Here is a 24322-nt window from a genome sequence, read left to right on the forward strand (position 1 = left end):
CTGTATGCAGAGCACTGTACTGAGTGCTTGGGAGAGTAAAATACAACAATAAACAAACACAGTCCCTGCCCACAACGAGTTTACAGTCTAGAATCCGAAGATAATCCGCCACTTGTCTGCTGTGTAACCTTGGGCAAGTCACTTCACTTCGGTGCCTCAGCTACCTCATCTGTAAAATGGGGATTGAGACTGTGAGCCCCATGTGGACAACCTAATTACCTTGTATCTACCCCAGCGCTTAGAACAGTGCTTGGCACATAGTAAGCGCTTAACAAATACCAGCATTATTATTAACCCTCTAACCCTCTAACCTTAACCCAAACCCTAATCCTATACCCTAACTCTAACCTTAATCTCCTAACCCTAATCCCCTAATCCCCTAATCTCCAACCCAATTTGCTAATAATAATAATAATGGTTTCGTTAAGCACTTACACTGTTCTAAGCGCTGGGGTAGATACAAGGTAATCAGGTTGGACACAGTCCCTGTCCCACATGGGGCTCACAGTCTCAATCCCCATTTTACAGATGAGGTACTGAGGCACAGAGAAGTGAAGTGACTTGCCCAAGGTCACACAGCAGACAAGTGATGGAGCCAGGATTAGAACTCATGACCGCTGACTCCCAAGCCTGTGCTCTTGCCACTAGGCCATGCTGTTTCCACCCCAGCACTTAGTAGAGTGCCTGGCACATAGTAAGTGCTTAAATACCATAATTATTATTATTATTATTATTAGAGGGGGAGAGCCCCTCTCAGGATCACCCCTGGAGAGTTTCCAGTACTCTACCAGTCTCGGCTATGGGAGGAAATGTCAAGCAGAGGCCTACCCATTCCATTCCTAGCTTGACCAGTGGCTAGCGAGTGGAAGGCAACCTGCTACAAGTCAAAACTCACCCATGCCGGGCCGCAGCGGTATGGACGAGAGTCGAGGGCGGAGACTCAAGTTTACCACGTGGAAGGAGGCAATTGTAAACCACTTCTGTATTTTTACCAAGAAAACTATGGATACACTACCAAAAGAGTTGCAGATGTAGAGCGGAGCATTCTGGGAGAGATGTGTCCGTGGTGTCGCTATGGGTCAGAGGCGACTCGACGGCATAAAACAAGAGGGGGAGACAGACATTAATATAAATAAATCAATTACAGATATGTACATAAGTGCTGTGGGGCTGGGAGGGGCGGAAGAATGAAAGGAGCAAGTCAGGGTGACACAGAAAGGAGAGGGAGAAGAGGAAAAGAAGGCTTAGTCAGGGAAGGGAGTAGGATTTAATCCCATTTTACAGATGAGGAAATTGAGGCACAGGGAAGTGACTAGCCCAGGGTCACACAGCAGACAAGTGGCAGAGCTGGGATTAGAACCCAGGTCCTCCAACTCCCTGGCCCGGGCTCCTACCACTAGGCAATGCTGCTTCCCATTGACTGAGCACAGACCAGTCCTAGGTGGCTCGATCTCTTTGCTCCTCCCACTAACCTTCTAACTGTACCTGCCTCTGAACTCTCCCATGTCTGACCCTTTGCTCCAGCTTGGGACTTCCAACCCCACCAGACAACTATAGACCCCCATCTTTAAAGACCGTCCAAAAACTACTTAAATTCCATATCCTCCGGGAAGCCCTCCCTGATTAATCACCCCTTCCCTCCTCCCCTCCTTAACTTCTATCTTTAACCGCTCACTCTCCAGTGGCTTCTTCCCCTCTGCCTTCAAACATGCCCATGTCTCCCCCATCCTAAAAAAACCCTCTCTCAACCCCACATCCCCTTCCAGTTATCGCCCGATCTCCCTCCTACCCTTCCTTTCCAAACTCCTAGAACGAGTTGTCTACACTCGCTGCCTAGAATTCCTTAACTCCAACTCTCTCCTGGATTCCCTCCAATCTGGCTTTTATCCCCTCCACTCTACCGAGACTGCTCTCTCTAAGGTCACCCATGACCTCCTTCTTGCCAAATCCAATAGCTCCTACTCTATCCTAATCCTCCTTGACCTCTCAGCTGCCTCTGACACTGTCGACCATCCCCTTCTCCTCCACACCTTATCTCACCTTGGCTTCACAGACTCCGTCCTCTCCCGGTTTTCCTCTTATCTTTTTGGACGTTCATTCTTGGTCTCCTTGGCAGGCTCCTCCTCCCTCTCCCATCCTCTAACTGTAGGGGTTTCCTCAAGGGTCAGTTCTTGGCCCTCTTCTGTTCTCCATCTACACTCACTCCCTAGGTAAATTCATTCCGTCTCACGGCTTCAACTATCATCTCTATGCAGATGACACACAAATCTACATCTCCTCCCCTGTCCTCTCCCCCTCCCTTCAGGCTTGTATCTCCTCCTGCCTCTGGGACATCTCCACCTGGATGTCTGCCCACCACCTAAAACTCAACATGTCCAAAACTGAGCTCCTTATCTTCCCTCCCAAGCCCTGTCCTCTTCCTGACTTCCCTGTCACTGTGGATGGTACGACCATTCTTCCCGTCTCTCAAGCCCGCAACCTTGGTGTGATCCTCGACTCAGCTCTCTCATTCATCCCACACATCCAATCCGTGACCAATGCCTGCCGGTCTCACCTTTACAAAATCGCCAAGATCCGCCCTTTTCTCTCCATCCAAACAGCTATCTTACTGGTACAGCCTCTCATAATATCCCGGCTGGATTATTGTGTCAGCCTTCTCTCTGATCTCCCTTCCTCCTCTCTCTCCCCACTCCAGTCTATTCTTCATTCCGCTGCCCGGATCATCTTCCTGGAGAAACGCTCTGGGCAAGTCACTCCCCTCCTTAAAATCCTCCAGTGGTTGCCTATCAACCTCCGCACGAAACAAAAACTTCTCAGTCTGGGCTTCAAGGCTCTCCATCGCCTTGCCCCCTCCTACCTCTCCTCCCTTCTCTCTTTCTACTGTCCACCCCGCATGCTTCACTCCTCTGCCGCCCACCTCCTCACCGTCCCCCGTTCTCGCCTATCCCGCCATCGACCCCTGGCCCACGTCCTCCCGCTGTTCTGGAATGTCCTCCCTCCTCACCTCCACCAAACTAACTCTCTTCCACTCTTCAAAGCCCTACTGAGAGCTCACCTCCTCCAAGAGGCCTTCCCAGACTGAGCTTCCCCTTTTCCCTCTGCTCCCTCTCTGCCCCCCCTTCACCTCCCCTCAGCTAAGCCCCCTTTCCCCCCTTTCCCTCTGCTCCTCCCCCTCTCCCTTCCCCTCCCCTCAGCACCATGCTCATTTGTATATATTTTTATTACCCTATTTATTTTGTTAATGAGGTGTACATCCCCTTGATTCCATTTATCGTGATTATGTTGTCTTGTTTTTGTCCGCCTGTCTCCCCAGATTAGACTGTAAGCCCATCGATGGGCAGGGATTGTCTCTATCTGTTGCCAAATTGTACATTCCAAGCGCTTAGTAAGGTGCTCTGCACATAGTAAGCGCTCAATAAATACTATTGAATTAATTAATTAATTAATTAATTAATCCACACCACCTCCAGTCAACCCAATCCCACCCCTAGCCCTTGCGTATTTCAATCCTATTCTCAGCATACGCACACTTATTTGCATATTCAGTTATTTACTCAGCTATTTTCCTTTGTTCCCTTGCTTTCTCTCCTGTTCCCACTACCTGTAAATTATTTTTAACTGCTTGTCCATCCCATTAGGTTGTAAGATCCTAGAGGGCAGAGATTGTGTGCCTGCCTTCTGCTGTACTTTCCCAGCTGCTCGGTAAAGCACTTTTGCATTCAGGGTCATTCAATGAAAGCTACTGATGATGAAGTTGTTTGGCTAGGAAAACGCAGACACACACAAGCCCTGGAAGAACGAGTCCCGCTAGTCTGGGTGCAGAGGGCAGTTGACTGTAGGCAGCTGGCAAACGGCAAGGTTTGAGAGGCACACGGTGAGCCAGATCGTCAGTGCTTTGGGTTCACCGGCTCCGGGTTTGTGGGCTCCAGAACTGGCCCCTCCCCAGATCCCAGCTAAACCTGTCTGTAACTATCTGAAATAATAATAATGGTATTTGTTAACCCGCTTACTATGTGCCAGGCACTGTACTAAGCACTGGGGTGGATACAAGCAAATAGGGTTGGGCATAGTCCCTCGTCCCACGTGGGGCTCACAGTCTTGATCCCCATTTAGAGATGAGGTAACTGAAGCACAGAGAAGTGAAGTGACTTGCCCAAGGTCACACAACAGGCAAGCTCTCCATCACCTTGCCCCCTCCTACCTCTCCTCCCTTCTTTCTACTGCTCACCCCGTGCACTCTGCTCCTCTGCCGCTCACCTCCTCACGGTCCCCCGTTAAGCACCTGTCCCACCATCGATCCCTGGCCCACGTCCTACCGCTGCCCTGGAATGCCCTCCCTCCTCACCTCCATCAAACTAACTCTCTTCTCCTCTTCAAAGCCCTACTGAGAGCTCACCTCTTCCAGGAGGCCTTCCCAGACTGAGCGCCCCCTTTCCCTCTGCTCCTCCCCCCCTCCTCTTCCCCCCCTCCCGCCCTCTGCTCTTCCCCCTTCCCCTCCCCTCAGCACTGGACTTATTTGTATATATTATGTATTACCCTATTTATTTTGTTAATGAGGTATATATCTCCATGATTCTATTTGTCTTGATGATGTTGTCTTGTTTTGTTTTGTTCTGTTTTGCTTTGCTGTCTGTCTCCCCCATTTAGACTGTGAACCCGCTTTGGGGAGGGATTGTTTCTATCTGTTGCCGAATTGTACATTCCAAGTGCTTAGTACAGTGCTCTGCATATAGTAAGTGCTCAATAAATACTATTGAATGAATGAATGAATGAATGAAAAGTGGCACAGCCGGGTTTAGAAGGGGGTCATGACCTTCTGACTCCCAGGCCCATGCTCTATTCACTACGCCGTGCCGCTTAGGAATGTGGAGAAGAAAAAACGGACAACTCCAGAATTCCCTTTGTCAAGAAGTAGTCTAAACTCCTCGACAAACTTAAAAAAAAGTCAGGCAAGAATCTGGAGGAGGACAGCCATCGGCACCTCACCCAACCCAGAAGAAGGGGAATTTAAAAAGGGGCTCTGATCCCCTGGATCTCTGTCCTGGTGGCGGACAGACACAATGAGGTAGAACTCGCGGGATAAGTCATTATTACCTGGCCCAAGAGAAGTGGGTGCTGCTCGATCTCCTCTCCAGAGATCAGTGCCGGCCCCGGAGAGCCGAGAACTCTGGCCCGCTGGCTTTCACTGTCAAAGCCCAGGCCTTGTGACAGGTGCGTCCAAAGCTGGAGATGTAGATCAGCAACTCAAATCCGCCCTATACCGACAGCTCAGTCAGTGGTTGTCAACTTGCTGGGAAGGTGGGAGGCTCGTTGTTTGCGTCTCCTGGGCTGGGAGAAGGAAAGAGGCACAGATGTGGGAAAGCCCTGCCCCAAAGTCAGGCCTATATTGATTAACTCTCTGGGTGAGTCACTCAGCCCTCTGAACCCCAGCTCCAAAGGTGACCCCAATCAGAAATAGATAAGTCGACTAGAGTGGGGCCTGCGGGGGGCAGTCTGAAGGCTCCATGTTTCAACATTCAGCTGTTGCCCGGGAAAATGTGCTTCCTGGGGGACCCAAGAATTTCCTTTTGTAGACATCCAGATCCAAATCATGTTTCAGCCAGCTTTCGGAAAAATCTCTCCTGTAAAACTCATCAAACCCCTCTCCTTCAAAAAGCATGGGATCCTGAAGCCGGTTAATTCCAAAGCCTGGCTCCTCCCAGATCAAACAAACTGTGCAGCCAAATCGCAGTTTCAGCCTTTCCTTTTGTGGGCTCCTTGCTTGCTCCCTCTTCTCTCCCCGTTTGCATTTGGGCGGAAAAACCAAGGCTGATCTGGATCCCTATAGTTTTCACATGGAATTTCCCTGGGTCTCCTGCTGGAATTGGGGCCTGTCTCCCCAGAAGCTTTTGGGGTTCCCCTCTGGCCCCGACCACACTGACTGGACAAGGGCTTGCACAATCAAGAGAGGAAAACGCCAGAGGCGGCTGACCTGTAGTGGGAGATGGCAGGGAGGAGGGGAAAATCTCCCACCGGGGGAATTGCTGGCAACAGACAGGGCAGCCAGCAGTAGTAATAATAGTAATAATTATGGGATTTGTTAAGCACTTACTTTGTGCCAGGCACTGTACTAAGCGCTGGGGTGGCTACAAGCAAATCAGGTTGAACACAGTCCCTGTCCCACGTAGGGCTCACAGTCTCAATCCCCATTTTACAGATGAGGTAACTGAGGCCCAGAGAAGTGAAGTGACTTGCCCAAAGTCACACGGTAGCCAAGTGACAGAGCCAGGATTAGAACCCATGACTCCCAGGCCCGTGCTCTATCCACTATGCTCTGCTGCTTCTCAGTACAAGTCCCCTCAGCAGCACCTACAGGGCCCTGACTCCCAAATTGTACTTTCCTACTCTGCCGCTGCCTCTATGAGAGAGCCGTTTTTAATGGTATTTGTTAAGCGCTTACTATGTACCAGGCACTGTACTATGTGCTGGGGTAGATACAAGCTAATCAAGTTGGACTCAGACCGCATCTCACATGGGGCTCACAGTCTTAATCCCCATTTTACAGATGAGAAGCTTAGGCACAAACAAGTTAAGTGATTGCCTAAGGTCACACATTAGAGGGGATTAGAACCCAGGTCCGTCTGACTGCCAGGCCCGTGCTCTATCCACTAGGCAATTCTGCTTCTCTAACCCATAGTTTCATACCCAATAATCTCATTTTTGCTACGGTTCTCAAAATGTGGTTCATTTTCCTTCTTGGGGAAATGAGGAAAGGGAACTGAACTGAGGGGAGGAGCAGGGAATCCATGAACCCCCAACAATTACATATACTTCCTACACAACAGAGATTTGGAAGGTCCCATACATTTGGCGGGGGGGGGGGGGTGTTGAGTTGTGTGATTGTCTCCCCTCATTAGACCAAAAACTCACGAGCAGGGCCTTCGCCTTACACTTGTATTTGAATGTTCCTCAGCATCTGGTTCAGGGTGTTGCCCACAGAAGGGAGCAAGGTGATGGTTTAATCTACAGACCCTTAATAATGGGGCTTCTCTCCAATGCTTGATGTGGGGGCAGTAGGTGGACTGCCAGTCAGTCCTATTTATTGAGTGCCTACTGTGTGCAGAGCACTGTACTAAGCGCTTGGGAGAGCACACTATAACGATATTAAAAGATACATTCCCTGCTCACGACGAGCTTAAAGTCTAGAGGGACTGCTAGAATCATGAAGGTATTTCTTAAGTCCTTACCTATATGCCAAACATCGTGCTACTGGCCGGAGCACAGTCAAGAGAATCAGAACGGACCCGGCCACCCGGGGCTCCCAATATAAGAGGTTGGAAGAGCAGGTATCATGCCCCCATTTTACAGATGAAGAAATTGAGGCCCAGGGAAGTAAAGTGACAGAAGTTAAGTGACTTGCCCAAGGTCTCCTTCAGCAGGCGAGTGGCAGGCACGACTGTAAGCTCACTGTGGGCAGGGAATGTATCTATTGTTGCCTAGTACTCTCCCAAGCGCTTAGTACAGTGCTCTGCACATAGTAAGCACTCAATAAATCCAATTGAATGAATGAATGAACTAAGAACCTTGATCTCCCACCCCGAGTTCTGTGCCCTTTCCATTAGGCCTCCCTACTTCCCTGGGAGCAGGCTCCAGGTCCCCTTGGAACTCCTCTGAGGCATTCAGTTTGGAAAGCACTGCTCTAGGCATTTTTCTTCAGGCCAGAGAATCCCTAAGGATCAAGGCTCTGCTCTTCTTTCTAGTCTCCGCCCCCCGGGGGGTGTTTTTGTTCCCTTTGGTGCCCAGTAGAGGAATGGGCCGCCTGCAGTTTGAAGGACAAGCTACCTTTGCTTTGGAGGCTGTACTTGGCATAGGCTATGCTGCTCTGCCCGCCTGCCCCTATTGCATTTAGGCCTCAACAAACAAAGCCAGCTTATGGCTTCACTTTCCCCTGAGAAGGATTTTCAAATGACCTCTTTTTCGGGGCCATTCTCTTTGGAGACTGAGCAGCAGGACAGATGGTGAGGAGAGAGGGAAACTAACCCAGAAAATGGCTTTAATATGGACACTTCTTAGCCTTTTCTAAATAATGTGAGGCCCACCATCAACTTTTAATCAAGTTTTGCGGGGCCGGGATGGAGGGGTGGTGTTTAAGCTTACGGTGGGGAAACCTAAGGTGCAGAGAGGGCAAGCCAAGAGAGAAGATATTTTCTTTAATCCACCTTTAATTTCTATAAGGCTTTTAATGTTTTCTAAAGCAGTTTCACATCAGTCATGTCATTTTACCCTCACAGATTCCCTGTGAGGTAAGACAGATGATATTGCCCCCTTTCTACAGATGAAGAAATTAAGGCCCAGCAAGGCTGACTTAAGGACAAAAACGCAGGATGGTGGTAGAGCTGGAACTGGAACCCAGGTTTCTGACTCCCAGACCCAGGCTCTGGAACACAGTAAAATTGAACGGAAGGAGGAGATAGTCTTGGGCGTGGGATGGCCCAGAAAAAACAGTTTTTCAGCTCCAAAAGTCATCAGGCAAGTGCTCAGTAAATACTCTTGACTAAGTAGACAGCGCTCTGCTCCATCCTTACTGGAAAAGAGGGGAGGAGAGGGAAGCCTCCCCAGAATCTCCCCTGATACTTTTTTGGAGGTGACACACAGAGGCCTTCACGGATATGAAGGCCCCTTCAGAGAAAGGTTTGCTCCAAAATCAATCCTTCTCTTCGGCTATTGCAGAAGCTAGGGTCCATGATGGAAAAACGTTCTTGCTGGCTCCTCCATGTAAATACTGACCCCTGGGCCAAGAGCCAAGCTCAGGTATGCAGGCTGATTTCTTCACAAATGGTCCGATTTCTTTCTGGGGTGATGACCAAGTGACCGTAAGCCCAGAGGACAGAGCTCTGGGAGTCGGGAGACCTGGATTCTAGCCCCTGTCCCTCCCGTAGTTGGCTATCGTGGACAAAGACCACCGAAGCCCCCTGCAACATGCTGCAGCCTTGTCTGTCTCCTTGACCCTGGCATCCTGGGCCCCAGCGTGAACGGGACCCGATAGGGCCGAGAGAGTGCAAGTGTAAGCTCCTCGTGGGCGGGGATCGTGTCTACCAACTTCGCTGTACTGGACTTTCCCAAGTGCTTAGTACAGTGCTCTGCACACAGTAAGCCCTTGATAAATACCACCTATCGATCGACTCACTGGCATGAGGATCGATTCCTCTGCGCAGATTCTCGGCCCTGAAACCTCACCCGAAGCTCGCCGGCCATTTCCCTGTGCCTCAGTTACCTCATCTGTAAAATGGGGATTAAGACTGTGAGCCCCACGTGGGACAACCTGATTCCCTTGTGTCTACCCCAGCGCTTAGAACAGTGCTCGGCACATAGTAAGCACATAACAAATACCAACATTATTTCCGACGGGAGTCTCCGTCCAGTGACCCCTCTGGAACGCAGGCAGGAAGAGAGGCCAGCTTTGAGAGCTGGCGGGGGACCCTTCAAGGATCCAACTGACCGACTCGGAGAGCTAGCTGCCTGAAAGTCTCGTGGTTTCTCCAAAGCTTCCCAGACTCTGGGGGGCTGGAAGGGATGAGATGCTCTTTCCCTGTGCCCATCCCTCCAGGCAAAGGTAAGGGGGTCTACGCAAAGGAACTTACCTGCCCGGGTTAGGGTGCAGGGCGAAGAAACGTAGCTTCACCTCCGGCCTCACATGGGGGTACAAAGACGCTTGCTCTCCCCCAGCTGTGGAGGCTCCAGGTCCCAGTGAGACAATCCTCAGCTAGAACCGCCGGGACTGGTGTGGTGCGGGTGCTGTCTGTCGCGCGCCGCTGCTTTCACTTCACAGTGGCTGGCTTAACCCTTGCGGCTCCAGAGGCTACAAAGAGGAAAAAAGTCAGCAGTGGAGCCGTAACACCCCGAGATGGATTTAAACGGCCATTCAAATACGGCCCTCCCCACTCCAGGCTGGGGCGCGGTCTGACTCTGCACCTCAAGTGGACGGAGAATAAATGGGCATCTCCCCACCGCCCAGCACTTCTGACTCTCCCTGGCAGTTTGGCCGGCTTTTGGTCTGGTCTCCGCTTATCTGATGGCTCAGAGCGGGTCACTCCCTTCTGTCAACGGGCCTCGGAGGAGCACTGAGAAGAGGGCCTGGCTACTACCATCAGCGTCACAAAGCCGCCCTGGGGCTCTTGGATCGGAAGGGTGGTCTCAACAAGGATTTCTCTGATCTCAAAAATGCATATGGACATGCCTCTGTGGACAGTGTCATCAACGGAAAAGCAGTGGGAATTCAAATGCCAGTGCTGCTCTTACGCTTGTCATCTCTTGTCTTTTCTGGCTCTCGCACAGCCATGATTGTTGACCCAGATTCAGAGGGAGAGGAGGCTCGCAGAGCCGGGGGAAGGAGAGATGGGATGCGTGGGCCCAGACTAAAGGGCACCGAACTGGCATCTTCTCCCCCTCTAAGATACTTGCTACCAGTGTGGCTCCTGCTGGATCCCGCTTGCCTTCTGAGCTGGCTACCCCCCAGGATGACAGCTGTTTAAGGTTGGAGGAGTGGGAGAAGCCAAATCAGAGGCAGCATGCGTTTTGTGTTTTGTTTCTTCAATGGTATTCGTTAAGCGCTCACTGTGTGTCAAGCACTGTTCTAAGCTTTGGGGTAGATACAAGTTAATTAGGTTGGACACAGTCCCTGTCCCACATAGGGCTCAGAGTCAAAGTAGGAGGGAGAACAGGAGAACTGAGGCACAGAGAAGTTAAGTGACTTGCCCAAGGTCACCCAGCAAGGATTTGGCAGATGTTTCAAGCAATGGGGTAGATACAAGTTAATTAGGTTGGACACAGTCCTTGTCCCGCCTAGGGCTCACAGTCTAAGTAGGAGGAAGAATGGGAGAATTGAGGCACAGAGAAGTTAAGTGACTTGCCCAAGGTCACAGAGCAAGCATTTAGCAGAAACGGAATTAGAACCCAGGCCGTCTGACTCCCAGGCCTGGGTTCTTTCCACTACGCCTTGACTTAGTAGAAAGAACATGTATCTGGGAGTCAAGGATCCTACACTCCAGTCCCAGCTCTGGAACTGGCCGACTGGGCCACTAGAAGTCGCTAAACTCTGGGCCTTTGTTTCCTCATAACAGTGATGATGAAGGGCCTTATTAAGCACTTCCTCTGCATTCAGTCCATGCCTCCCCCTCACTCAAGAGCCTCCAGTGGTTTCCCATCCACTTCCACATCAACCAGAAACTCCTCACCATTGGCTTTAAAGTCCTCAATCAGCTCACCCCCTCCTACCTTACCTCACTGATTTCCTACTCCAACCCAACCAGCACACTTTGCTCCTCTAACTCCAACCTATTCACTGTACCTCGATCTCGTCTACCTTGCCACCAACCTCTTCCTGGAACTCTCTTCCCCTTCATTTACAACAGACCTCCACTCTCGCCATCTTTCAAGCCTTATCGATAATAACAATAATAATGGCATTTGTTAAGTACTTACTATGTACCAAGCACTTTTCTAAATCATTCATTTATTCAATCATATTTATTAAGCACTTACTGTGTGCAGAGCACTGTACTAAGCACTTGGGAAAGTACAGGACAACAATAAACAGTGACAATCCCTGCCCACATTGAGCTCACAGTCTAGAGGCGGGGAGACAGAGATCAATACAAATAAACAGACATCAATACAATAAATAAAATTACAGATAGCTACATTGAATTGTACTTTCCAAGCGCTTAGTAAAGTGCTCTGCACACAGCGAGCGCTCAATAAATACGACTGAATGAATGAATAAGTGCTGTGGGGCTAGGGGGGAGGGCAAAGGGAGAAAATCAGGGCAGCACAGAGGGAGTGGGAGATGAGGCAAAGTGGGGCTTAGTCTGGGAAGGCCTCTTGGAGGAGATATGCCTTCAGTAAAGCTTTTAAGGGGGAGAGAGTACTTGGCAGATTTGAGGAGGGAGGGCATTCCAGGCCAGAGGCAGGACGTGGGCCAGGGGTCGGCGGCGAGACAGACAAGATCGAGGCACAGTGAGAACATCAAAAAAAAATAAAATGGTATTTGTTAAGCGCTTACTATGTGCCGAGCACCGTTCTAAGCACTGGGGTAGACAGAGGGGAATCAGGATGTCCCACGTGGGGCTCACAGTCTTAATCCCCATTTTACAGATGAGGTAACTGAGGCCCAGAGAAGTGAAGTGACTTGCCCACAGTCACACAGCTGAGAAGTGGCAGAGCTGGGATTCGAACTCATGATCTCTGACTCCAAAGCCCGTGCTCTTTCCACTGAGCCACGCTGCTTCTCAGTACAGTGCTCTGCACACAGTGAGTGCTCAAGAAATACCATCCATTATGTGCTAAGCACTGCAGTAGGTGTAAGGTGAGATCAGATGGTCTCTGCCACACATGAGGCTCAGAGGGAAGAGTAGGTAAACATTTTGCAGGTGAGGAAACTGAGGCACAGAGAAATTAGGTGATTTGCCCAAAGTCACATGACAGGCAAGTAGCAGACCCGGAATTAGAACCCGGTTGCCCTGAAAACAATCCCTGTGTTCTTTCCATCAGGCCTCTTCACCTCCTCCTCATTTCTGTAAAACGTGATTAAAAAATACCTGCCTTTCCCTAGCTCACAAGGATGCTGTGTGGATAATATGAAATAATGGAAGAATTGCTTGAAAAAATAAATCCCATGTGAAATTCAAGATATGACTATAGTGATGATGAGACAATTGAATATTTTTTGAGTACTAATAATCGTCGGGTGATTTTAGAGCCCACGGGCTAAGCCATGGGCCTTTCTAGAGGGCCCCTAAAGCCTGCAGTGCTAGAGGAAGGTTCTGAGGAAGGAAGAGCTTGTCTCCAGTTTAAGTAGAGATGGGTATTCTGAAATTCCACCCCCAAAAAGACAGATCAGGTCCAGAAAGAAGTTGGACTACTGCATCCAACCTCAGACTATGTTAGTAGAATATAACTGGTAAAAAGAAAAAGTATCAATATTCATTCATTCAACAGTATCTATTGAGTGCTTACTATGTGCAGAGCACTGTACTAAGCGCTTGGAATATACAATTCGGCAACAGATAGAGACAATCCCTTCCTAATGACAGGCTTACAGTCTAATCAGGGGAGATGGACAAAAACAAGACAACATAATCACGATAAATAGAATCAAGGGGATGTACACCTCATTAACAAAATAAATAGGGTAATAAAAATATATACAAATGAGCACAGTGATGAGGGGAGGGGAAGGGAGAGGGGAAGGAGCAGAGGGAAAGGGGGGGAAGGGGGTTTAGCTGAGGGGAGGTGAAGGGGGGGCAGAGAGGGAGCAGAGGGAAAAGGGGTAGCTCAGTCTGGGAAGGCCTCCTGGAGGAGGTGAGCTCTCAGTAGGGCTTTGAAGGGGGGAAGAGAGTTAGTTTGGCGGAGGTGAGGAGGGAGGGCATTCTAGGACAACGGGAGGACGTGGGCCAGAGGTCAACTTTGGGATAGGCGTGAACGGGGGATGGTGAGATTATACTTGGTATTTATGCACTCTAACATGAAAAGAAAAGAAGAAATTACTTACTTAGGAGTTATCTGGTACTCGGCGGCCCAAGGCCACCCAAGAACCAGGAAGTGAAATTGACTAACCTTTTTTTCACCACTCCTCTCCTCTTCACCAAAGACTTCCTCCTTCTAGCCAGATTTTATAGACTTTACTCCCTCCTAATCCTCCTCGATTTCTCAGCTGCCTTTGGGACCATAGACCACTCCCTTCTCCTGGAAACACTATCCAACTTTAGTTTTTCTGACCCAGCTCTCTCCTGTTCTCCTCTTAATAATAATAATAATAATGTTGGTATTTGTTAAGCGCTTACTATGTGCCGAGCACTGTTCTAAGCGCTGGGGTAGACACAAGGGAATCAGGTTGTCCCACGTGGGGCTCACAGTCTTAATCCCCATTTTACAGATGAGGGAACTGAGGCACCGAGAAGTTAAGTGACTTGCCCAAAGTCACACAGCTGACAAGTGGCCGAGCTGGGATTCGAACCCATGACCTCTGACTCCAAAGCCCGTGCTCTTTCCACTGAGCCACGCTGCTTCTCCTCTTACCTCTCTGGCGATTCCTCCTTCGTCTCCTTACCCCACCTCTTCTTCTGCCTCCACTCCCTAACTGTGGGGGTCCCTGGAGACTCTGTTCTGGATTCCCTACTCTTCTTAATTTAATAATAATAATAATGTTGGTATTTGTTAAGCACAACTATGTGCAGAGCACTGTTCTAAGCGCTAGGGGAGATACAGGGTAATTAGGTTGCCCCTCGTGAGGCTCGCAGTCTTAATCCCTATTTTACAGATGAGGTAACTGAGACACAGAGAAGTTACGTGACTTGCCCACAGTCACACAGCTGACAAGTGGCAGAGCTGGGATTCGAACCCATGACCTCTGACTCCCAAGCCTGGGCTCTTTCCACTGAGCCATGCTGCTTCTCTAATTTGCACTCATTCCCGTAGGGAGCTCATCTGTTTCCACACTTCAACTACCATCCTCTTGTGGATGACTCACAAATCTAGCTCCAGCCCCCACCTCTCTCCTCTGCAATCTCCCATTTCCTACTGCCTCCAGAACACCCTACCTGAATGTCTCACCACCACCTCCACCTCCAACTCAACATATCCAGAATTGAACTCATCATCCCTCCCAAATCCTCTCCTCCCTCTCCCTTTCCCATCATAGTGGATAATCTATTTTCAAACCTGTAATCTTGGCATTATCCTTGATTCCTCCCTCTCTTTCAACCCCAAATGCTGGGGGCTCTTCCTCCACAAAATTTCCAGAATCTGCCCCTTCCTCTCCAGCCATGTGGCCACTACAGAGAGCCAGGAAATTGTCACAGCCCAGTTTGACATCTGCATCAGCCTCCTCCCTGAACTCCCTGCCTCCCGTCTCTCCCCTCTTCTGTCCATATTTCATTCTGCTGCCCAGTTCATTTTTATAAAGGGTCATTCTCCATATATCTCTCCATTTCTCACTAACTTCCAGTGGTAACCCATTCCTCATTGTATCAAAGTGGAAACTCCCAACAATTGGTTTTACAGCACTCGATCAGCTCTCTCCCTTCTACTTATTCACTCTCTTCTCCCATTACACCCCAACTCGCACCCTTCATTCCTCTCAAGCTAATAATAATTGTGATATTTGTTAAGAGCTTACAATGGACCAGGCACTGTACTAAACCCTGGGGTAGATACAAGATAATCGGGTTGGACACAGTTCTTGTTCCCCATAAGGCTCCCAGTCTTAATTCCCATTTTACAGATGAGGTAATTGAGGCACAGAGAAGTGAAGGGACTTGCCCAAGTTCCCACAGCAGACAAGTGGCAGAGCCGGGATTAGAACCCAGGAATTAGAATTATTACTTTGTATAATCAAGCTTGTTGTGGGCAGGGAATGCGTCTATTTATTGTTATAGTGTACTCTCCCGAGTGCTTAGCACAGTGCTCTGAACACAGTAAGCATTCAATAAATAGAACTATTGAGCACTAACTGTTTACAGAGAGCACAGTAGTACTAAGTGCCTGGGAGAGTACGAAATAAGAGTTGATAGGCAAGTTCCCGGCCCACAGGGGCTTAAAGCCTAGAGACTGTAATAATGAAAGCATAATTATAATAATAATTAGTAATAACAAATGTGGTATTTGTTAAGCACTTACTATGTGCCAAGCACTGTACTAAGTGCCAGAGTAGATACAAGATAACCAAATCGGACACAGTCCCTATCCCCCATCGGCCTCATGGTCTAAGTGGGAGGGAGAACAGGTATTGAATCCCCATTTTTCACACATATATATATACACATTTATTTATACTGATGCCTGTTTACTTGTTTTGATGTCTGTCTTTCCGCCTCTAGACTGTAAACCCAGTGTGGGCAGGGACTGTCTCTCTTTATTGCTGAATTGTACTTTCGAAGCACTTAGTACAGTGCTCTGCACACAGTAAGTGCTCAATAAATACAACTGAATGAATGAAGATGAGGAAATTAAGGCCCAGAGAAGTTAAGCGACTTGTCTAAGGTTGCACAGTAGGCAAGTGATGGAGCCGGCTTTAGAACCCAGGTCCTCTGACTTCCAGACCCATGCTCTTTCCACTAGGCCATCAGTCGAACCACAATTGTCATTCATTCAGTCGTATTTATTGAGCGCTTACTGTGTGCAGAGCACTGTACTAAGTACACTGGGAGAGAACAATATAACAATAAACAGACATTCCCTGCCCACAATGAGCTTACAGTCTAGAGGGGGAAATAAACATTTAATATAAATAAATTACAGATATGTACATAAGTGTCGTGGGGCTGGGAGAGGGGGTGAATAAAGGGGGTAAATGAGGGAATGGGAGAAAAGGAAAGGAGGGCTTAGTCAGGGAAGGCCTCTTGAAGGAGATGTGCCTTCAGTAAGGCTCTGAAGGCAGTGGGAAAGTAATTGTCTGTCGGATTTGAGGAGGAAGGGCGCTCAGGCCAGAGGCGGGCCGTGATCAGCAGCGAGATAGATGAGAATGAGGTAGAGTGAGAAGCCTGGCATTAGAGGAGGGAAGTGTGTGGGCTGGGTTGTAGTGAGAGAGTAGCAAGGTGGAGAAGGAGGGGGTAAGGTGCCTGAGTACTTTAAAGCCAATGGCGAGGAGTTTCGGTTTGATACAGAGGTGAATGGACAACCACCACTGGAGTTTCTTGAGGAGTGGTGAAATGTGGTAGGAACATTTCTGTAGGAAAATGATCCGGGCAGCAGAGTGAAATAGGGACTGGAGTGGGGAGAGACCGGAGGCAGGGAGGTCAGCAAGGAGGCTGATACAGTAATCCTGGCAGGAGAGGATAAGTGCTTGGATTAACGTGGTAGCAATTGATTTCTCATCTCCCCAACTGCCATGGCAGCATTTTCAGGCCCCCTAAGCATTTAAGTATTCACAACCCCCTACAGTACTTCTATATATATATCTTTATTATGTAGTAGTAATAATAATGATAATAATAATGATATTTGTTAAGCGCTTATTATGTGCCGGGCACTGTTCTAAGCACTGGGGTAAATACGAGGTAATCAGATTGGACGCAGTCCCTGTCCCACATAGGGCTCACAGTCTCAATCCCCATTTTACAGAGGAGAGAAGTGACGGAGTAGGGATTAGAACCTATGATCTTCTGACTCCTAGGCCTGAGCTCTTTCCACTACGCCACACTGTTTCTCTGATTTACACCCTCTAATCCATTGCATAATTTCTTGTCTACCTCCCCTCGCTAGACTATAAGCTCCTTGAGAGCAAGGATCAGGTCTACTAATTATATTGTACCCCCTCTGGCACTTAGTACGTGTTCTGCACACAGCAGCGGTACTATTGATTGAATCAGAGTAAAATGCTACCTTTCCATTTAAAATGATGACCCTTTGAAGAGGTGAAAAGTAAGCGAATTTTGCTAAATGAAGTACTATTTAATCTCTTTGAGGTCCCCTGAGTGAAAGCAGAGCTGGACGCACCTGGAAGACCTAACATAAGGGTTCCTGGCTGGAAACGGAGTCGGTGGACTGGCTGAAACTGGCAGCCCAGCTGCAATTTTACTTGCTTCCTTCCTTTCCAAAAGAGGAATGAACCCTCAGGACAGTAGATGTGTTGGTACCAGAGGACTGGAGCTGGTTCTGCTGCTGTCTTCAGGGTAGAAAATGTCTGAGACACCTTAGCTTCCTCCCACCCGGCCCTTGCAGCTTGACCCAATACTACAAAGTCACTAACCACTGCTCTACACCAAACTAAATCACATCCCTCCCTCTTTTCGAGATCCAACTGAAAACCCCTGTCCTGAAAAACACCTAACATAAATATAGAATCATTATGAGGAGCAGCATGGCTTAGTGGAAAGAGCACGGGCTTGGGAGTCAGAGGTCATGGGTTCTAATCCTGGCTCCAACACTTGTCAGCTGTGTGACTTTGGGCAAGTCACTTTGTAATGTAATGTTGGTATTTGTTAAGCGCTTACTATGTGCCGAGCACTGTTCTAAGCGCTGGGGTAGACATAGGGGAATCAGGTTGTCCCACGTGGGGCTCACAGTCTTAATCCCCATTTTACAGATGAGGGAACTGAGGCACAGAGAAGTGAAGTGACTTGCCCACAGTCACACAGCCGACAAGTGGCAGAGCTGGGATTCGAACTCATGAGCCCTGACTCCAAAGCCCGTGCTCCTTCCACTGAGCCACGCTGCTTCTCAGTACAGTGCTCTGCACACAGTGAATGCTCAAGAAATACCATCAATTATGTGCTAAGCACTGCAGTAGGTGTAAGGTGAGATCAGATGGTCTCTGCCACACATGAGGCTCAGAGGGAAGAGTACTTAATCCCCATTTTACAGATGAGGTAAATGAGGCACAGAGAAGTTAAGTGACTTGCCCACAGTCACACAGCTGACAAGTGGTGGAGCCGGGATTTGAACTCATGACCTCTGACTCCAAAGCCCGTGCTCTTTCCACTGAGCCACGCTGCTTCTCTGAATGAATGATGAATGAATGGATGAATGAATGATGAATGGATGAATAAAGGGAGCAAGTCAAGGTAGCGCAGAAGGGAGTGGGCGAAGAAGAAAGGAGGCTTAGTCAGGGAAGGTCTCTTGGAGGAGATGTGCCTTCAACAGGCTTTGAAGGTGGAGAGAGTAATTTTCTGTTGCTATAAAGAGGAAAGGCGCTACAGCCCAGAAGCAGGTCATGGGCTAGTGGTCGGCAGCAAGATAGACGAGACTGAGGTACAGTGAATAAATAGGCTGGCATTAGAGGAGTGCATTGTGTGGGCTAGGTTGTAGTAGAGCAGCGAGGTAAGGAAGGGGCAAGGAGATTGAGTGCTTTAAAGCTGATGGTAAGGAGTTTCTGTTTGATGCAGAGTTGGATGGGCAACCACTGGAGGTTCTTGAAGAGTGGGGAGACGTTGACTGAATGTTTTTGTGGAAAAATGATCTGGGCAGCAGAGAGAAGTATGGAGTGTGGAGAGACAGGATGCAGGAGGTCAGCAAGGAGGCTGACACATTAATCAAGGTGGGATAGGATAAGTGCTTGGATTAACGTGGGGGCAGTTTGGATGGAGAGGAAAGGGTGGGTTTTAGTGACGTCATGAAGGCCGAGCCAACAGGATTTAGTGATGGATTAAATATGTGGGTTGAATGGGAGAGAGGAGTCAAGGTTTACACCGACGTTACGGACTAGTGAGACGGGAAGGATGGTGGCGCCATCTACAGTGATGGGAAAGTCAAAGGAAGGACAGGGTGTGGGTGGAAAGATAAGGAGTTCTGTGTTAGACATGTTAAGTTTGAGGTGATGGTGAGGCATCCAGTAGAGATGCCTTGAAGGCAGGAGGAAAAGCCAGACTGCAGAGAGGGAGAGAGATGAGGGCTGGAGATGTAGATTTGGGAATCATCCACATAGAGATGGTGGTTGAAGCCATGGAGTGAATGAGTTCTTCAAGGGAATGGGTGTAGAGAATAGAAGGGGCCTCAGAACCGAACCTTGAGGACTCCCACAGGTAGGGGGTGGGAGGCAGAGGAGGAGCCAGCAAAAGAGGCTGAGAATGAACAGCCAGAGAGGTAGGAGGAGAACTGGGAGAGGACAGTGTCAGTGAAGCCGAGGTTGGATAATGTTTCCGGGAGAAGGGGATGACAGTGTTGAAGGCAGCTGAGAGGTCGAAGAGGATTAGAATGGAGTAGAGGCCATTGGATTTGGCAAGAAGGAGATCACTGGTGACCTTTGAGAGGGTGGTTTCTGAGGATTGAAGGGGATGGAAGCCAGATTGGAGGGGTTCAAGGAAAGAATTGGAGGAAATTGAGACAGCAGGTGTAGACAATTCGCTCAAGGAGTTTGGAGAGGAATGGTAGGATGGGGAGATGGGGTGATAACTGGAGGGAGCCGTGGAGCCAAAGGAGGTTTTTTTTTAGGATGGGGAGACATGAGCATATTTGAAAGCAGTGGGAAAGAAGCCATTGGAGAGAGAATGGTTGAAAACGGTGAATAGGGAGGGAAGAAGAGAGGGGGCAAGAGTTTCGATAAGGTGCGAAGGGATGAGGTTGGATATCCAGGTGGGAGGGGTGGATTTTGGCAGAAGGCAGGAGATCTCTTCTTGAGATATTGCTGGGAAAGATGGGAAAGTTGAAGAAGGGACAGGTGGGGGAAGGGACCATCATCTTCCCTGTCTCACAAGCCCGTAATCTTGGTGTTATCTTTGACTTCCCTCTCTCATTCAAATTCATATTCAATCTATGACTAAATTCTGTCAGTTCAACTCCCACAACCTTGCTAAAATCCATCTTTTCCTCTCCATCCAAACTGCTACCATGTTAATCCAAGCACTTTTCCTAGCCTGCCTTGATTACTCTAACAGCCTCCTTGCTGACTTCCCAGCCTCCTTTCTCTCCCCACTCGGGGTCATACTTCACTCTGCTGTCTGGATCATTTTTCTACTAAGACGTTCAGTCTATGTTTCCCCATTCCTCAAGAACCTCCAGTGGTTGCCCGTATGTCTGTTTACTGTTGCATTGTACTCTCCCAAGTGCTTAGTACAGTGCTCTGCACACAGTAAATGCTCAGTAAATACGATTGAATGAATGAATCCACCTCCTCAAACACAAACTCCTCACCACTGGCTTTAAAACACTCAATCACCTTGCCTGCTCTTACCTCACCTCGCTGCTCTCCTACTACAGCTCACCCCACACACTTTGCTCCTCTAATACCAACCTACTCGCTATACCTCAATCTCATCTATCTCGCGGCCAACCTCTCGCCCCCATCCTGCCTCTGGCCCGGAATGCTCTCCCTCTTCATATCCGACAGTCAATTACTCTCCACCCCTTCAAAGTCTTACTGAAGGCACATCTCTTCCAAGAGACCTTCCCTGACTAAGCCCTCTTTTCCTTTTCTTCCACTCCCTTCTGTGTTGCCCTGACTTGCTTCCTTTATTCATCCCCCCGCCACAGCCCCTCAGCACTTATGTACCTATCCAAAATGTATTTATTTATATTAATGACTATCTCCCTCTCTGGACTGTAAGTTTGTTGTTGTCAGGGAATGTGTCCCTTATATTGTACTCTCCCAAGTGCTCTGCACACAGTAAGCACTCAATACAATTGATTGATTTATTCTTTTTTAAACATCTCCAGCAATAGAAACTTGGTTTGAGGTGTTTTATCACCCTTACAGCCAAGAGGTATTTCCATATTGCTAATCAAACTCTTCTACGGCCATTTAAACTTGCTTCCTCTTATTCAATCTTCTATGGATGTGGAAAAACTGGTCCATTTCTTTCTCATAAAAGAAGCTTTCACATACTTGAAAACAATTACTAAATCATTCCTCAGCCTTTTTTCCCCGCTCAAGCTAAGCCAACGATTCCTTAGTCATAAGGAAATTTTCCGTCATTTCCCCCCACTTCTCTGGACTCTCTCCAATCTCTCCTCATCCTTTCGGAAATGTGGTGGCCTCGACTCTGACCGTTCTTTTTGGTCCTGCTCCCATCCTGCTTTGAGCCCTGCAAAATTCTGGTCACCTTACCCAAGCTCCACCAAAAACATTCATCCTAGTTTATACCAGCTGAGGTGTGAGCAAGCGTTTTGTTGAAAGTATATGACACCTTTTACCCACTAGGAGGTACTACAGACTGAGAAATAGCGTACAAGGCTTTCTAGTATACTCTGAAGTATACTAGAAACTCTGATACTCTGACGCTTAATCCAGAGACAGCAAAAATCTTGATACTCACCCGGCCCTAGATCCTGGGGCTGGTTGTTGGATTTCGATTTGGGGAAAACATCCTGACTCTGGAAAACCTATTCTACAGAAGGAAATGGACACTAACATTTCTCACATCCATTTGTTTCAGGAAAATGGGGCAAGAGAGGGGAAGGGATGGAAAGAGAAGGTAAAAGGCTCTTAAAAGCGACTTACGGATCATCCTTTGGGCTCCTTGGTGTTGAGATATTTATTGCAGTTCCTCTAATATATGACATTCATTGACCTTCAAAGCAAGACATCTCCTAAGCTATTTATGAAGATCCCTCAAAACACCTTATAAAAAGTGCCCAATTTAAAGGATTATAATACACCTGCAATTTATACTCATGAATTAGTTAATGTTTCCAACACTGTGGTTGGTCAAGCAGGATTACCATCAGTTGGGGTCTGGGCTACTCTGGGCTGGTTGGATAGACCACCTTCCTACCCCTACTGGCTACACAAGAGAAGCAGCGTGGCTTAGTGGAACGGGCATGGGCTTGGAAGTCAGAGGATCTGGGTTCTAATCCTGCCTCTGCCACTTGTCTGCTGTGTGACCTCAGGCAAGTCACTTAACTTCTCTATGCCTCAGTTACCTCATCTCTCTCTGACCATAACCTTCTCACCTGCCTCATCTCTCACACTCCCTCCCCCTGCAAATCTTCGCTACTGCCCCACAGAGACCTCCGCTCTCTTGATCCCATCCATCTTTCCAAAAGCATTTCTCCTCACCTTGCCGCCCTGTCCTCACTTCCCACTCTCGATGATCAGGTCTCCGCTCTCAACTCCACCCTCTCTACTCATCTCGAGTCTCTCGCCCCACTTTCCCTCCGCCGCTCTCGCTCCACTAACCCACAACCCTGGATCACCTCCTCTGTCCGCCTCCTACGCTCCTATGCTCGAGCTGCTGAGCGCTGCTGGCGAAAGTCCAAGCACCAAGCCGACCTCACACACTTCAAATTTATCTTTTCCTGCCTTAACTCTGCCCTCTCCTCTGCCAGGCAAAACTTCTTCTCCTCCCTCATCGACACCCATGCCCGTCACCCCCGCAGATTGTTCCGGACCTTTAACTCTCTCCTTAGGCCCCCTGTTCCTCCCCCTCCCCCATCTCTCACCCCCAATGATCTGGCCACCTATTTCCTCACGAAAATCAACACGATCAGGTCTGAGCTCCCCAAAGTCACCCCTCCGCCTCTCCCCGCCCCCCCACCAACCCCCTCCCCTACTTTCCCATCCTTCCCTGCAGTATCCTCAGAGGAGATCTCCTCCCTCCTCGCAAGTGCCACCCCCTCCACCTGCGCCTCGGACCCCATTCCCTCTCACCTTATTAAAACCATCGCCCCTGCCCTCCTCCCTTTCTTAACTTCTATTTTTAACCACTCAATCTCCAATGGCTCCTTCCCCTCTGCCTTCAAACATGCCCACCTCTCCCCCATCCTAAAAAAACCCGCTCTTGACCCCACTTCCCCCTCCAGTTATCGCCCTATCTCCCTACTACCCTTCCTTTCCAAAATCCTAGAACGAGTTGTCTACAATCGCTGCTTAGAATTCCTTAACTCCCATTCTCTCCTAGACCCCCTCCAATCTGGCTTCCATCCCCTCCACTCTACCGAGACTGCTCTCTCTAAGGTCACCCATGACCTCCTTCTTGCCAAATCCAATGGCTCCTACTCCATTCTAATCCTCCTTGACCTCTCTGCTGACTTTGACACTGTCGATCATCCCCTCCTCCTCCATACCTTATCTTACCTTGGCTTCACGGACTCCGACCTCTGCTGGTTCTCCTCTTACCTCTCTGGCCGGTCATTCTCGGTCTCCTTCGCTGGCTCCTCCTCCCCCTCCCATCCTTTAACTGTTGGAGTTCCTCAAGGGTCAGTTCTTGGCCCTCTTCTGTTCTCCATTTACACTCACTCCTTCGGTGAACTCATTCGCTCTCACGGCTTTGACTACCATCTCTATGCAGATGACACGCAGATCTACATCTCCGCTCCGTCCTCTCCCCCTCCCTTCAGGCTCGCATCTCCTCCTGCCTCCAGGATGTCTCCACCTGGATGTCGGCCCGCCACCTAAAACTCAACATGAGCAAGACTGAGCTCCTCATCTTCCCTCCCAAACCCGGTCCTCTCCCAGACTTCCCTATCACCGTGGATGGCACGACCATCCTTCCCGTCTCTCAGGCCCGCAATCTCGGTGTCATCCTTGACTCGTCTCTCTCGTTCACCCCACACATCCTATCTGTTACCAAGACCTGCCGGTTTCACCTTTGCAATATCGCCAAGATCCGCCCTTTCCTCTCCACCCAAACGGCTACCTTACTGCTACAGGCTCTCGTTATATCCCGGCTAGACTACTGTGTCAGCCTTCTCTCTGACCTCCCTTCCTCCTCTCTCGCCCCGCTCCAGTCTATTCTTCACTGCGCTGCCCGGCTCATCTTCCTGCAGAAACGATCTGGGCATGTCACTCCCCTTCTTAAACACCTGCAGTGGTTGCCTATCAACCTCCGCTCCAAACAAAAACTCCTCACTCTAGGCTTCAAGGCTCTCCATCACCTTGCCCCTTCCTACCTCTCCTCCCTTCTCTCTTTCT

The 24322-nt window shown here is 49.0% G+C and overlaps 1 protein-coding gene and 1 non-coding gene across 2 annotated transcripts in view; one reads left to right on the top strand and one right to left on the bottom strand.

The window, feature by feature from the left end:
* The window catches only part of TJP3 (tight junction protein 3), a 66469-nt gene that overhangs the window by 37183 nt on the left and 4964 nt on the right, over window positions 1-24322 (bottom strand). The window contains exons 2-3 of the mRNA XM_029052349.2: window positions 9621-9838; window positions 5095-5328 (exon numbers count right to left, since the gene is read on the bottom strand). The gene's annotated coding sequence lies outside the window, so the exon portion shown is untranslated. The remainder of the gene's footprint in view (window positions 1-5094; window positions 5329-9620; window positions 9839-24322) is intronic.
* LOC114807517 lies at window positions 748-885 on the top strand. Its single transcript, XR_003755577.1, has one exon. It is a non-coding gene; the product is annotated as a small nucleolar RNA SNORA7 (small nucleolar RNA).

This window comes from Ornithorhynchus anatinus, chromosome X2, assembly GCF_004115215.2.
Source record: "Ornithorhynchus anatinus isolate Pmale09 chromosome X2, mOrnAna1.pri.v4, whole genome shotgun sequence".
In the NCBI taxonomy this organism is placed as follows: Eukaryota; Metazoa; Chordata; class Mammalia; order Monotremata; family Ornithorhynchidae; genus Ornithorhynchus; species Ornithorhynchus anatinus.